Source organism: Gossypium arboreum, chromosome 8, assembly GCF_025698485.1.
Source record: "Gossypium arboreum isolate Shixiya-1 chromosome 8, ASM2569848v2, whole genome shotgun sequence".
Classification (NCBI taxonomy): domain Eukaryota; kingdom Viridiplantae; phylum Streptophyta; class Magnoliopsida; order Malvales; family Malvaceae; genus Gossypium; species Gossypium arboreum.
The window spans coordinates 47,571,514-47,584,860 of NC_069077.1; positions in this window are offsets into that span (position 1 = coordinate 47,571,514).

Here is a 13,347-nt window from a genome sequence, read left to right on the forward strand (position 1 = left end):
ATATTTTGGTTTTCAAGTGAAATGATGGTTATTTGTATATATGGTTGTGGTTGAGGCTATGTTTGGTATAATAGCTTAGCTTAAAGTTTGGTATGTGTTTAGCTTAAAGTTTGGCAACCTAAGTAGCTAAATGTTAGTCCGATTATGACAAATTTGGTATTAGTGAAAGTTTTGAATGGTTGATGCTTTGTTCATATGTTTGAAGATATAAAATGTGGTACCAATGAGGGTACATTGGTTAGGCACTTAGGATGGTTGTTTTGGCTTGTTTTGAGCAAGTTTAATTGAGTTTTGAATAGGTTAAATGATTGGCGAATTGGTTGCTTAATGTCCAAGTAAACACAATTTGATAAACTTGAGTTTTAAGGTACATTTAGGTACACACAGCCTGGGACACGGTCTGTCACACGGGTGTGTGCCCTGAACGTGTTGTAGAACAATATAAGTGCAGTTCCCACATGGGCTGAGACACGGCATACGACAAGGTCGTGTGTCTTAAGTTAGTGAGTTACATGGACAGAGGCACGGGCTAGGATACGACCGTGTGTCCCAACTTCAAAAGTCACACGGCCTGAGGCATTCCACACAGCCGTGTGACCTCTGTTTCTAGGTATTTTTTAGATTGCCCTAAAACTTTCAGAATTATTTCAAATTAGCCCCTGTTTATTTTTAGACTATTTTTTGGGTCCCGTAAACTTGTATAAGGATTGTAAGAGTATTTTTACTCTGATTTGGAGTGAAATAGCAAACCTAAATTAGGTGAAGTAGGTCATTCTACTAATGTCATCGGATATAGATAGTCAGAGTATGACTCAATACTCTGATACTAATAATTGGAATAGCCTTATTATGTATCCAACTTCTAGCTTTCAAGAGAGGATAAATAGTGATAAGAGTATAGATAGTGGAAGACCAAGTTTAGTATTACATAGCATGTCTTATTACTTGATTGTATAAGGCAATAATGTGGAAATATTATATTAGCATGAATTGCTCTCTACGTAATATGAATGTTATTAGTTAGCTTGCACATTGGCTTATATTGTAATTAAATGTTCTGATTGGTTAGTAATGCCTATGACCTTAATCCGACGATGGAGGTGGGCTGGGGTGTTACATTTAGTGGTATCAGAGCTACAAGTTTAGTAAATTCTCAAACTAAATCGAGCTCAAAATCGATTTTAGAAGTACATGTCAAAGTTGAGTCAGGTTGAATCGGGATTTGGATACTGATTATACTTGTTTTTGTTTTATAGTTGAACGATGTCGGATGAGTATAATAATGAAGTTGACCAAGAGATGTATACTGGTGATGATGTTTCTAATGAGTTAGATAGAACTGAATCAGTGACACCGAGTGTTAATCTAGCTGGTACTCAACAACCCAATGTTGAGCGAGGTAATAATTAGGGAGTAGGTGATTCAATTTACTACAAGCTATCGCTGATGCTCTTCAGCATGTTGCGGAAACTACTTCTGCTATAGTACTTGCACCTATTGTTCAAGAGGCTCTGATAAAATAATTGTAGAGATGTGGTGCAACTGAGTTTTTAGGGTCAAAAGCGGTTGACCTCTCAGCAGCTGAAGTTTGGATTAATTCCACTAAACACATCTTATAATAACTTGAATGCAACCCGTGTGAAAGTGAAATTTGTGTTGTTTCTTTACTGCAATGAGAAGCGCATATGTAACACCTCTAACCCGTATCTGTCGCCGAAATATGATTATGAGACATTACTGATCAAATCACAACATACGGCATACATTTCTCAAACATGAATCCATCATGAATCCATTATCACTTAAATATCAATCAAACATAATTATATTGTCCCTTATAAGGCTCTATGATACCTTAAAACATGCTTGAAAGAGGTTTTGGACTAAACCGATAACATTTGAAATGTAACACCCTAAAAATTTCTACAATAAGATATTATCCTTAATATAGTAAAATAAGAAAATAAAGTGACAAGAAGAGGAAAATTGAGTTATGTCACTGGGAAGTATATTATGATATCTTGATTCAAGAAAGGACTAAATTGTAAAAGTGAGAAAAGTTTTGTGGAGAGTAAATCTCAAAATTTGAGGGATTAAAGTGTAAATATGAAAAATTTGAAGGACTAATAGTGAAAATATTTTAAGGGTTGAATGATCTAGAAAACAAAGAAAATTGATGAATTAGGACCAAATTGAATAAGTGAAGAATTATGAGGGACTAAATTGTAATTTTACCAAATTAATTGATGACTCAAGAATGGAATTTTAAAAGATCACAAAGGGCAAAATGGTCAATTGGAAGAGGGAGAAATCTAGAAAGTAATGATGATGTTGGTGATATTTTATAATTATTTAATTAGATAATTATTATTTATTTAATATTTTAATAAGATATTTTTATTATTTTATTATTTTATTTAGTCTATATATATATGTGTGTTGGAAAAAAAACACACACACACTCCATCATTGTCCATGCATCCCACGTTAGAAAGAAGAGAAGAGAAGAAATACAACTTTTCATTCTTTACAATTTAGTCCTTCCACAAAAAATTCACTATTTTCACCTAGAAATCAAAAGAATTTTCATGGTTACCAAGAGAGAAAAATAATAAGGAGACTATGGGAAGCTAGAATATCAAGTTAGATTCAAGAAATAGAAGCTGGAGAAGAGAGAAAATAAGTTAAAAGATTGGAAACAATAATACAATGTAAAAACATCAAGATTTCCATGTACTTTTAAGTTTGATATTATTGAAAAAGCATGGAAATGAAGCTAAAGTAGAGTTTTCTTATATATGGTTCTATGTTCTTTATATATTAGTGAAGAGAAATAAGAGAAAGTGGTGGGAAATATTGTAGAGAAAGGAAATAAGGGTGTTATAAATTTAATAATTAACATTTTGCACTAAAATAGTTTTGGCCAGCAACAGTAGTCTAACTTTCAAAAATCACCAAAACTTGTATAAAACAAATTAGAGAATGAATAAAGTATTAAATTAAATCTTATTAAGTCTAGTTTCTTATAGAGAAACCGTGTAAACAATGGAATTGTGAATCATGAGATATAATAAATTTTGTGAGACAAAGTCAGAATGATTTCGGGTTCCCCTGTTCTGAATTTGGAAAATCATAAAAAATTGGAAAAAAATAATTATGTTCTTAAATTTATATGTTTAAAGTCCTAAATGAGTCTATTTTCAATAGAAACAAACAAGAACATCATCTGAATCCTGTACAATGAGATAATTAATTTTTAGTAAAGAAGGGTCGGAACTGTTAGACAGCAGAATAAGGGTGACTTTAAAGAATAAATTGTACTTATTGGATAAACCAAAAATTCTGAAAATTTTATGGTAAGAATATACATAAGTCTAGTTTCATGGAAAATTATCAGATCTTAATTTCTTGTTCTGTATCTCAAGATATAAATAATTTAGTGACTATGATGCAAATGGACAGTTTGAATATACATATAAGTAAATAGTAAAATTATTGATAATGTTACTTATAGCATGTTATATAAATTAAGGATGTGGAATGGAGAGGAGGAGGAGGAAAATATGTATGAATATTTAGCTAGCATGGCTAATTTGCATGTTTTAGGCTCAGGACTAAATTGAATAAAAGTAAAACTTTATGGGCAATTTTGTAAAATGTTAGAAATGAGCAATTTGCATGAAATAGATTATTTTATTATCTAAAATTGCAAAATTGAATGAAATTATTAATTTAGTTCAAGATCGGGGAAAAATATGTTTTAATGATTAAATTGAAAAGTGTTGAAATTATGGAAAATTCTGATATTTTATAGAATTCATGGGTTGTTATCAATTTGTATGAGAATAACGGCTAGAAATAAAGATTAAATTGCAAGAATTTTATTTTTTTTAGCCTAAGGATGAAATCGTCATTAATTAAAAGTTTAGGGGTAAAATAGTAATTTTGTTTAAAGCATTAATTGAATGTATTAGAACATGAAATAAATGAAAACGACGATCAAATTTATTAATAAAGATCCGGATGACTCGAATACGAGACTTGAATGTGGAAAAGAAAAGATATTGGATTAATGAAATTATAAACATAAACAAGCAACGAGATAAGTTAGTGTAACTTGAATTGTATTTTTAAATGCATGAAATATCGATATAATGAATTATCGATTTATGTTTATGAAGAAATGACAAGAGAATGATATTTATCATGATATGTAAATATGTGATTATTTTTGATATGTTGATATAAGAAAATTAAATATATTGAGACAAGTAATAAATTCAAGTAAAACATGTCGAGAAAAATAAGTACGTTTAAGGGACAATATGTTTGATTTTAATTGGTTCCAAATATGAACGTTAGATGAAGTAAAATATCTGATAAATAAATCGGTAACTCTGGTAATGCTCCATAACTTTATTCCGGTGATGGATTCGGGTTAAGGGCATTACATGAAAATTTTGGGAAACTTATAAAATTTTCATGCATACAGGGATCACACACCCGTGTGAACAGGCCGTATGCCTCACACGGTCACCAGACACGCCCGTGTCACAAGCCGTGTGGAAATAGGACATACATATTGACTTTTATCACACAACTGGAGACACGCTTGTGTGCCATGGCCGTTTGAAATCTGGAGGGTATACTGACTTGGGTCACATGGCCAGCCACATACCCATGTGCCAACCCGTGTGTCACACACGACCAGTAGACACGCCCGTGTGTGTAACACCCCATACTCATAACCCACGCCGGAGAAGAATACGTGGCATTATCTAACTCGATCTCATACACACAAACATTCCCTAAGTCACCGAGACTTGGTCCCATTTTAGAACTTCTTCAATTTCTACTTTAAACTTCTTATTATAGGCCTACAAGCCTCAAATCGACCATTGAAAAAACTATTCGGGATCAGCCCGCGTCCTTAAACCATCTATAGAAAATTTGACTTTGAAACAGGGCATACACCCGTGTAGAAGGGAAACACGCCCGTGTAGAAAGGAAACATGGTCGTGTTGATAGCCCGTGTGGCTCACACGACCTAAGCAATACAGGGACACGCTCGTGTCCTCCACCCATGTGGAATAGATTCTAAATGCACACCTCCAGGGTGTAACACTCCAAACCCGTATCCGTTGTCGGAATAAGGTTAACAGGTATTACTTGACTGAACAAAACTTCTATAAGGTCAAAGATACTTACCAGACATAAATAATCAACAATGCAAACATGTCTCATTGATTTTCCATAAGAGCTCTTATAAATTTCCAAAATGACTCACTATCAAAACATAACCGAATATCTAATAACAAATTAACTACTGTCAAGTTATAACTAAAGCATTTCACCACATTAGTTCAATTATAAGGCTTCTCTAAACAAAATGAGCAAGCCATCTTCGCATGGCTATAATGTATCTGAGTCGAAATATCATTCTACCTATAGTCTATCCTATACATGCCTTAAACCATGATGATATACAATCTTCTCAACTCACATAATGACTCGATAGTGTGATGATATCTCCGGCCCTTCCAACTCGAGCTAAAGTATAAACCTTTAAGAAATGGAAAAGAGAACACGGAGTAAGCTTCAATGCTTAGTAAGTTTTAAGCAATGCAAACAATTAATTTACTTATAGATCGATTATTTCAAATTTTCAAGAAATCATTCCTAGATAATTGCCACTTTGGCCAAGTATCCATGAACGTAATGCATATTTAGCAAATTCACCTCACTTGAATCTGAACTCAATTAAAACCAAATATTTAAATCACAAATAAGATCGTAAGAACTCGAAAAGCATCAAATTAACAAGTTTTAACCATGTTTGCAACAAAATCACAAATTCACTACAAGCTGTCTTCCTGAGCAACAGTCACTAAATTATTTATAACTAGATATACGAAACTCCAAATCAAGTGCTGTAAATTTTCCCTGAAAATAGACTCATATATCTTCCATATATAAAATTTTCAGAATTTTTTGTTTGACCAATCAATACCAGATTTTTATTGAAGTTTCCCCTGTTTCACTGTTTGACTATTCTGACCACTCTTCACTACGAATCAATTTTCTCATTATACAGAATTCGAAATATGTTATCGTTTATTTAATTTGAAACTAGACTCATTAAGGAGTCTAAGAATATAAATTTTATCTTATAACCATTTTTGTACCATTTATAATGATTTTCTGAAAACAGAACAGGGGACCTCGAAGTCATTTTGACTCTATTCCATGCCACTTCAATTATCTCATTATTGGCAATTCTTTTGCTTACACGGTTTCTTTTATAAGAAACTAGACTCATTAAGATTTCATAACATAATTTATTTAGCCTCTAAATCAACTCCCACAATTTATGGTGATTTTCTGAAATCACGTTACTGCTGCTGTCTCAAGCAGATTTATTACTCATTCTTTGCATTGATATTATTTAACATGTATATCACCAAATCAATCTCATATAACCTTTCACCATAACCGAATACACACATACGCATATGACATTTTCACATATACTTCTCGTTTCGCATTCATGATTCAATTCCGATCAATCTAACATATAAAAGTATATAATACATACCTGACCAACTTAATGTATTTAACATATTCAATGGTAGTTTACTACGAACATTCGAAATAAAAATCTTATACCAATCATCGGCATTAAGTCTGCCAGGTTTAAAACCCAAATCCAATCACCACCACAAAGCATGCGGGACTTTAAGCCCGGATGTAATACCAGCACAAAGCCTTCAGGACTTAGCCCGGATATAACACCAGCACGAATGCCTTCGGGACTTAGCCCGGGTATAACATGAATGCCTTCGGGACTTAGCCCGGATATAACACCAGCACGAATACCTTCGGGAATTAGCCCGGATATATATCTCACACAAGGCCTGCGGGTCTTAGCCCGGTTAAAATCCTCAATTATCGTTCACATATATATATATATATATCATAATACATTAGCATTTCATTTACCTTACTAGAACTCAGGCACAACATGCTTATCAATAATTTCACTTTCGGCTCCATAGTCACATGCAAAGAACCCAATTTCGTTTCACTATCCAACATGATTTCTATAACCATTCGGATACAAGTCATATGTACAAATTACTTATCTCACTACTTAATTCAAGTAGATACATTAGGTCACAATTAATATATTATGCTTATATATCATGATTTTATCAAATCATAAGCTAAGTTCCATTACTCAAAGACTTACCTCGGAAAATTTTGAATAGTTGTGAATAGGCTATTCGACTGCTTTCTCCTTTCCCTTATCAGATCTAGCTCCTCTTTGCTCTTGAGCTTAATTTAAACCAATAAATTTGTTTAATCATTTGGAACATCAAAGGCAATTTATAGCACTTAACCCTTATACTCAATAATGAAACCAAACCGTATACCTAATTATTTTAACACATCACCTCCAATGCATATATTGACTAACATATACCCAATCCACATGCCAAGTTACCATGAATAAAAAAATTACATATATATATATACTACTAGTAATCTAATTATCTACTCGATCATATAGGGTAACTTCAATGCATCATAGTTATACAATTTGCCATGCACATACCGCATATTTGACAAACCGAAACTACTCTTACATATTATCCATTATAATCATTTCAATATATATATATAACATAGCTGAATATTCCTTAATATAAATGTATATAGTGATACTTTAGTAAAATATAATAACCATCTCCATAAGTATATTTTTTACTCATGCAAAGACCGTACCTAAATCAACCATAGGTAGCACCCAAATCATCAACATTTTAACGCACCAACTACTGAAACTTAACCTTTCATACACTTATATCTAATGTCATAAGAAATGTCGAATGCCTAATTTAACCAAACTTAAAGATTTAGCCTTCATCACTTTCATTAACCACTACCTATTTTTCAAGACTTCAAATACAAAGAAATGAACACTTATACTCTTATGCGAATTAGCTAACACTTATAATCCATAGCGAATGTCATTAAACCTAAGCCACCATAATAATTTTACCTATCACCTCATACTTTATTATCAAAATGAATTAATTATACTTATAAAGATAATATCAAGCGAAACCTATGCATAACATTACTTATATTATTCAAAATTATACCTTAAAAATCATATACATAGCGAACCTTTTGATAATTAAACCTCTAATTATTTATTTCAATCACCCAAACGGCATTTGCTCCTATTTAACATTTATATACCAAACGATTGTTCAAGACAAACAAAATCTCATCTCCTCCCTTGACAACCACAACCAAAGCTCAAACCAACATCCAAATTTCAAAGTTTTCAAATGGGCTAAATATGAAACTAGTTAATTAACATAAATTAAGCTTAAAATTTCAAAAACTAACATAATTTACTAACCTTCTTCAAGCTTCAAGTGACCGAATGTTTTTGCCCCATTTCCTTCTTTCAATTCGGCCAATAAGACAAAGAAAAAACTTTGTTTTCTTCACCCAAATTTTTACTTATTTCTTTATTCATTAATATTATAAAAATAATAAAGTCATTTAGTTGCCTTAAAACTAATAAATAATACATATATATTGTCATAAACATCAACATGGCCGGCCACTATAAACAAAAAGGGACATTTGACATGCAAGTCCAAACTCTTTAAACATGCATTAATAAACCACTTATAAATTTATCTATCACATTTCAAAATTTTCTCACATAAGTCCTATTTAATAATTTCACATACAATTAACAAAATTACAGTATGAAACTTTCACACATGCACGTTCACATATAATAAGCATCGAATATGACGGTTAATTATTTTTACGACTCGATTTTGTGGTCCCGAAACCACTTTCTGACTAGGGTCAAATTAGGGCTATTACAACTCTCCCCCCCTTAGGGATTTTCGTCCTCGAAAATCTTATCAACAAAAATAGTTTCCATTCTGAAAACGTTTTCAAAAATTTTCGGAATCACAAATTTCCATTCATCACATGTATCTCTTTTTATCAACAATCTCTAAACTTTAATTCACACTGACAGATCACATTGGCAGACTATATTATGAATATCTTAACAACTTTGTCCATCGGAATTTTGTACATACTAAACTGAAGACACAGATTCTTCCTTGTTAAAAGATCGATCATGACCCAATGACATTTCTTTTTCAGAAGACAAATAAATTTTTTTTTATTCGGTTTGGATATCAATTCTGTCTCATAACCACTTCTATAACATCACTTATTGCTTTTATTCCATATACACAAAATTTCAACTCTGACAGATAGCAACTTGTCATCTGAATATAGTTCTGAAATACGCTACAATACACAGTCACTTATACACCTGATCCATATATCTGTATTATTTATTTTAACTCAGATAAACAAACATTTCACAGTCGGAGCTCATATAAAAATCCTTTAACACATCTGAATACTTATTCTATATAAGAATAATAATAACATTAATAGAAATTTCATATGTCCAGACATCCATAATCGAATAACTGTTACTCTGAACTAATTTTGAACTATCACATCTCAATATACTTTTATACTTCTCAATTTCACTAGAAGAATAGACCTTGCTTAACGTTCAATACTTTTATTCCTTGGTTCAAGAAACATTCAAATTTTTCCTCAATTCTCGAAAGCATCAAATATGCAACATCGACACAACCATAATCATCTCTAATTATCACCAAAGCAGTTCTTTTTATAATAACTTTAACATTTGTCTCGAATCTTTAACAAATTCAATCATACTTATAATCCGAGTTAAACCACACAACTGAATCAGTCTTGTCTAACAAATAATAACTTTTCAAGACTACTTTTCTTTGTGCATGTCGTAACTCTTCAAATATACATTCTATTAGATCTCTTCAGATAACTAATCAAAATTCATTATCACTGCATAACTCGAAAGAACATAACACTCAATCTTTAACTCACTGATATATAAGTGAAAACCAATCCATAGGTCTGAGCTGAATTCTCTATCATTCAGACTCTTATTTATGGCCATTCCTTTCATAAGAATCAGAGAAATCCAAATATATAATCATTATAAACATAATTTTTTCAGATAAATATATATATACACTTTAGAAGTGAGCCATATCTGATTATTCATATAAGAAAAATGAAAAGAAAACCAGAATACAGAAATCCAAAATACAATGTCGTATCAGAAATCCTAGAATAGAATCTCCCAGAACATAGAAATAAAGATCAAAATAACTCCTCAGAGAATACCAGAAGAAGACTATAATTAATAACCCTGAAATTTCCTCTATAACAGAAATAACACATTCTTCAACATTTTTATAAGATGGAATGCCAATCAATAGAAACAGAAGAATAACCTCATATGAATTTATCCCCGAATTCATTCCGATCATACTATAATGAATTCTCAAACAGAGGAATACGATGATACCGATTATAAACCAATCAAAATGGCAATACTTTTATTAAACATCAGAGTCAGATAACATTCTCACTTTATAGCATTTTCATCAGAAAAAGGAACAATCACACATGTGTCTCTGAGAATAAGAAATATACAAATAAAAAAGAAATCATCGAAATTCACTTGACTGTAATTATCCAATTCAGACGCTCTTACTATTCATTCGTCATTTCGAATTCCACTCTATTTCATTCACTAATGAAACCCACTCAGGATTCCCAACAGATACATACTTAGACATCATATCTGATTGAATTAAATTACTAGACCAACTTTCTTTACAAATGACAATATTCAATCTGAAGAACCTTCGGGACATTGTACAAGTCCTTCCAGCCTTAATTCATTGCCAAATCATTCTGAACTTTGCTTACTTTATCATTATCTTACTATTTAACTCTTTAATCTTTCTTTGCAAACTCGTTCTATTTCGTTCCATTGAAACCTTATAATCATATCACTGGTAAGGGGGGTGAGGTCGTTAAGCCTCAAAAGGGAGTTTCATATTCGAATACACAGATAAATTCATCACTCATCATCATAGTATTACACACCTTGATTCAAACACTTCATTCAAACATTTCAAATTTTCATCTTGTTACAAACACATTTTCACATATCTTAGTTTCACATGCAACTTTATTTCATATGAGTATTAACAAAACATAAGTGAATTTATCACGATTCAAACTTTCATTTCCATTTACTTTATACGATCTCATACATCTCTTTACACTGATGCACACATATCATAAAATTCTTTTCATACCTTTTTAATTCCATCATATCACATATATATTACAATCAGTTCAATATCAATTTCAGATCAATTAATAATAACTCGGTTGGAACACATCATTACCTGAGCAAAACAATTTATAAGAGCCGGGAGACCTCACACTATCACACTTTACTTACGGCATGTATAGCTAGACTCTTACACTTGCTATGTTAATCCGAGAACCGACTAAACCATAGCTCTGATACCATTAAATGTAACACTCCAAACCCGTATCTGTTGCCGGAATAAGGTTAACAGGTATTACTTGACTGAACAAAACTTCTATAAGGTCAAAGATACTTACCAGACATAAATAATCGACAATGCAAACATGTCTCATTGATTTTCCATAAGAGCTCTTATAAATTTCCAAAATGACTCACTATCAAAACATAACCGAATATCTAATAACAAATTAACTACTGTCAAGTTATAACTAAAGCATTTCACCACATTAGTTCAATTATAAGGCTTCTCTAAACAAAATGAGCAAGCCATCTTCGCATGGCTATAATGTATATAAAGTCAAAATATCATTCTACCTATAGTCTATCCTATACATGCCTTAAACCATGATGATACACAATTTTCTCAACTCACATAATGACTCGATAGAGTGATGATATCTCCGGCCCTTCCAACTCGAGCTAAAGTATAAACCTATAAGAAATGGAAAAGAGAACACGGAGTAAGCTTCAATGCTTAGTAAGTTTTAAGCAATGCAAACAATTAATTTACTTATAGATCGATTATTTCAAATTTTCAAGAAATCATTCCTAGATAATTGCCACTTTGGCCAAGTATCCATGAACGTAATGCATATTTAGCAAATTCACCTCACTTGAATCTGAACTCAATTAAAACCAAATATTTAAATCACAAATAAGATTGTAAGAACTCGAAAAGCATCTCATTAACAAGTTTTAACCATGTTTGCAACAAAATCACAAATTCACTACAAGCTATCTTCCTGAGCAACAGTCACTAAATTATTTATAACTAGAGATACAAAACTCCAAATCAAGTGCTGTAAATTTTCCCTGAAAATAGACTCATATATTTTCTATCTATAAAATTTTCAGAATTTTTGGTTTGACCAATCAATACCAGATTTTTATTGAAGTTTCCCCTGTTTCACCGTTTAACTATTCTGACCACTCTTCACTACGAATCAATTTTCTCATTATACAGAATTCGAAATATGTTATCGTTTATTTCATTTGAAACTAGACTCATTAAGGAGTCCAAGAATATAAATTTTATCTTATAACCATTTTTGTACCATTTATAATGATTTTCTGAAAACAGAACAGGGGACCTCGAAGTCATTTTGACTCTATTCCACGCCACTTCAATTATCTCATTATGGGCAATCCTGTTGCTTACACAGTTTCTTTTATAAGAAACTAGACTCGTTAAGATTTCATAACATAATTTATTCAGCCTCTAACTCAACTCCCACAATTTATGGTGATTTTCTGAAATCACGTTACTGCTGCTGTCTCAAGCAGATTTATTACCCATTCTTTGCATTCATATTATTTAACATGTATATCACCAAATCAATCTCATATAACCTTTCACCATAACCGAATACACACATACGCATATGAAATTTTCACATATACTTCTCATTTCGCATTCATGATTCAATTCCGATCAATCTAACATATAAAAGTATATAATACATATCTGACCAACTTAATGTATTGAACATATTCAATGGTAGTTTACTACGAACATTCGAAATCAAAATCTTATTCCAATCATCGGCATTAAGTCTGCTAGGTTTAAAACCCAAATCCAATCACCACCACAAAGCATGCGGGACTTTAAGCCCGGATGTAATACCGGCACAAAGCCTTCAGGCTTAGCCCGGATATAACACCAGCACTAATGCCTTCGGGACTTAGCCCAGGTATAACACCAGCACGAATGCCTTCGAGACTTAGCCCGGATATAACACCAGCACGAATGCCTTCGGAAATTTGCCCGAATATATATCTCACACAAGGCCTGTGGGTTTTAGCTCGGGTAAAATCCTCAATTATCGTTC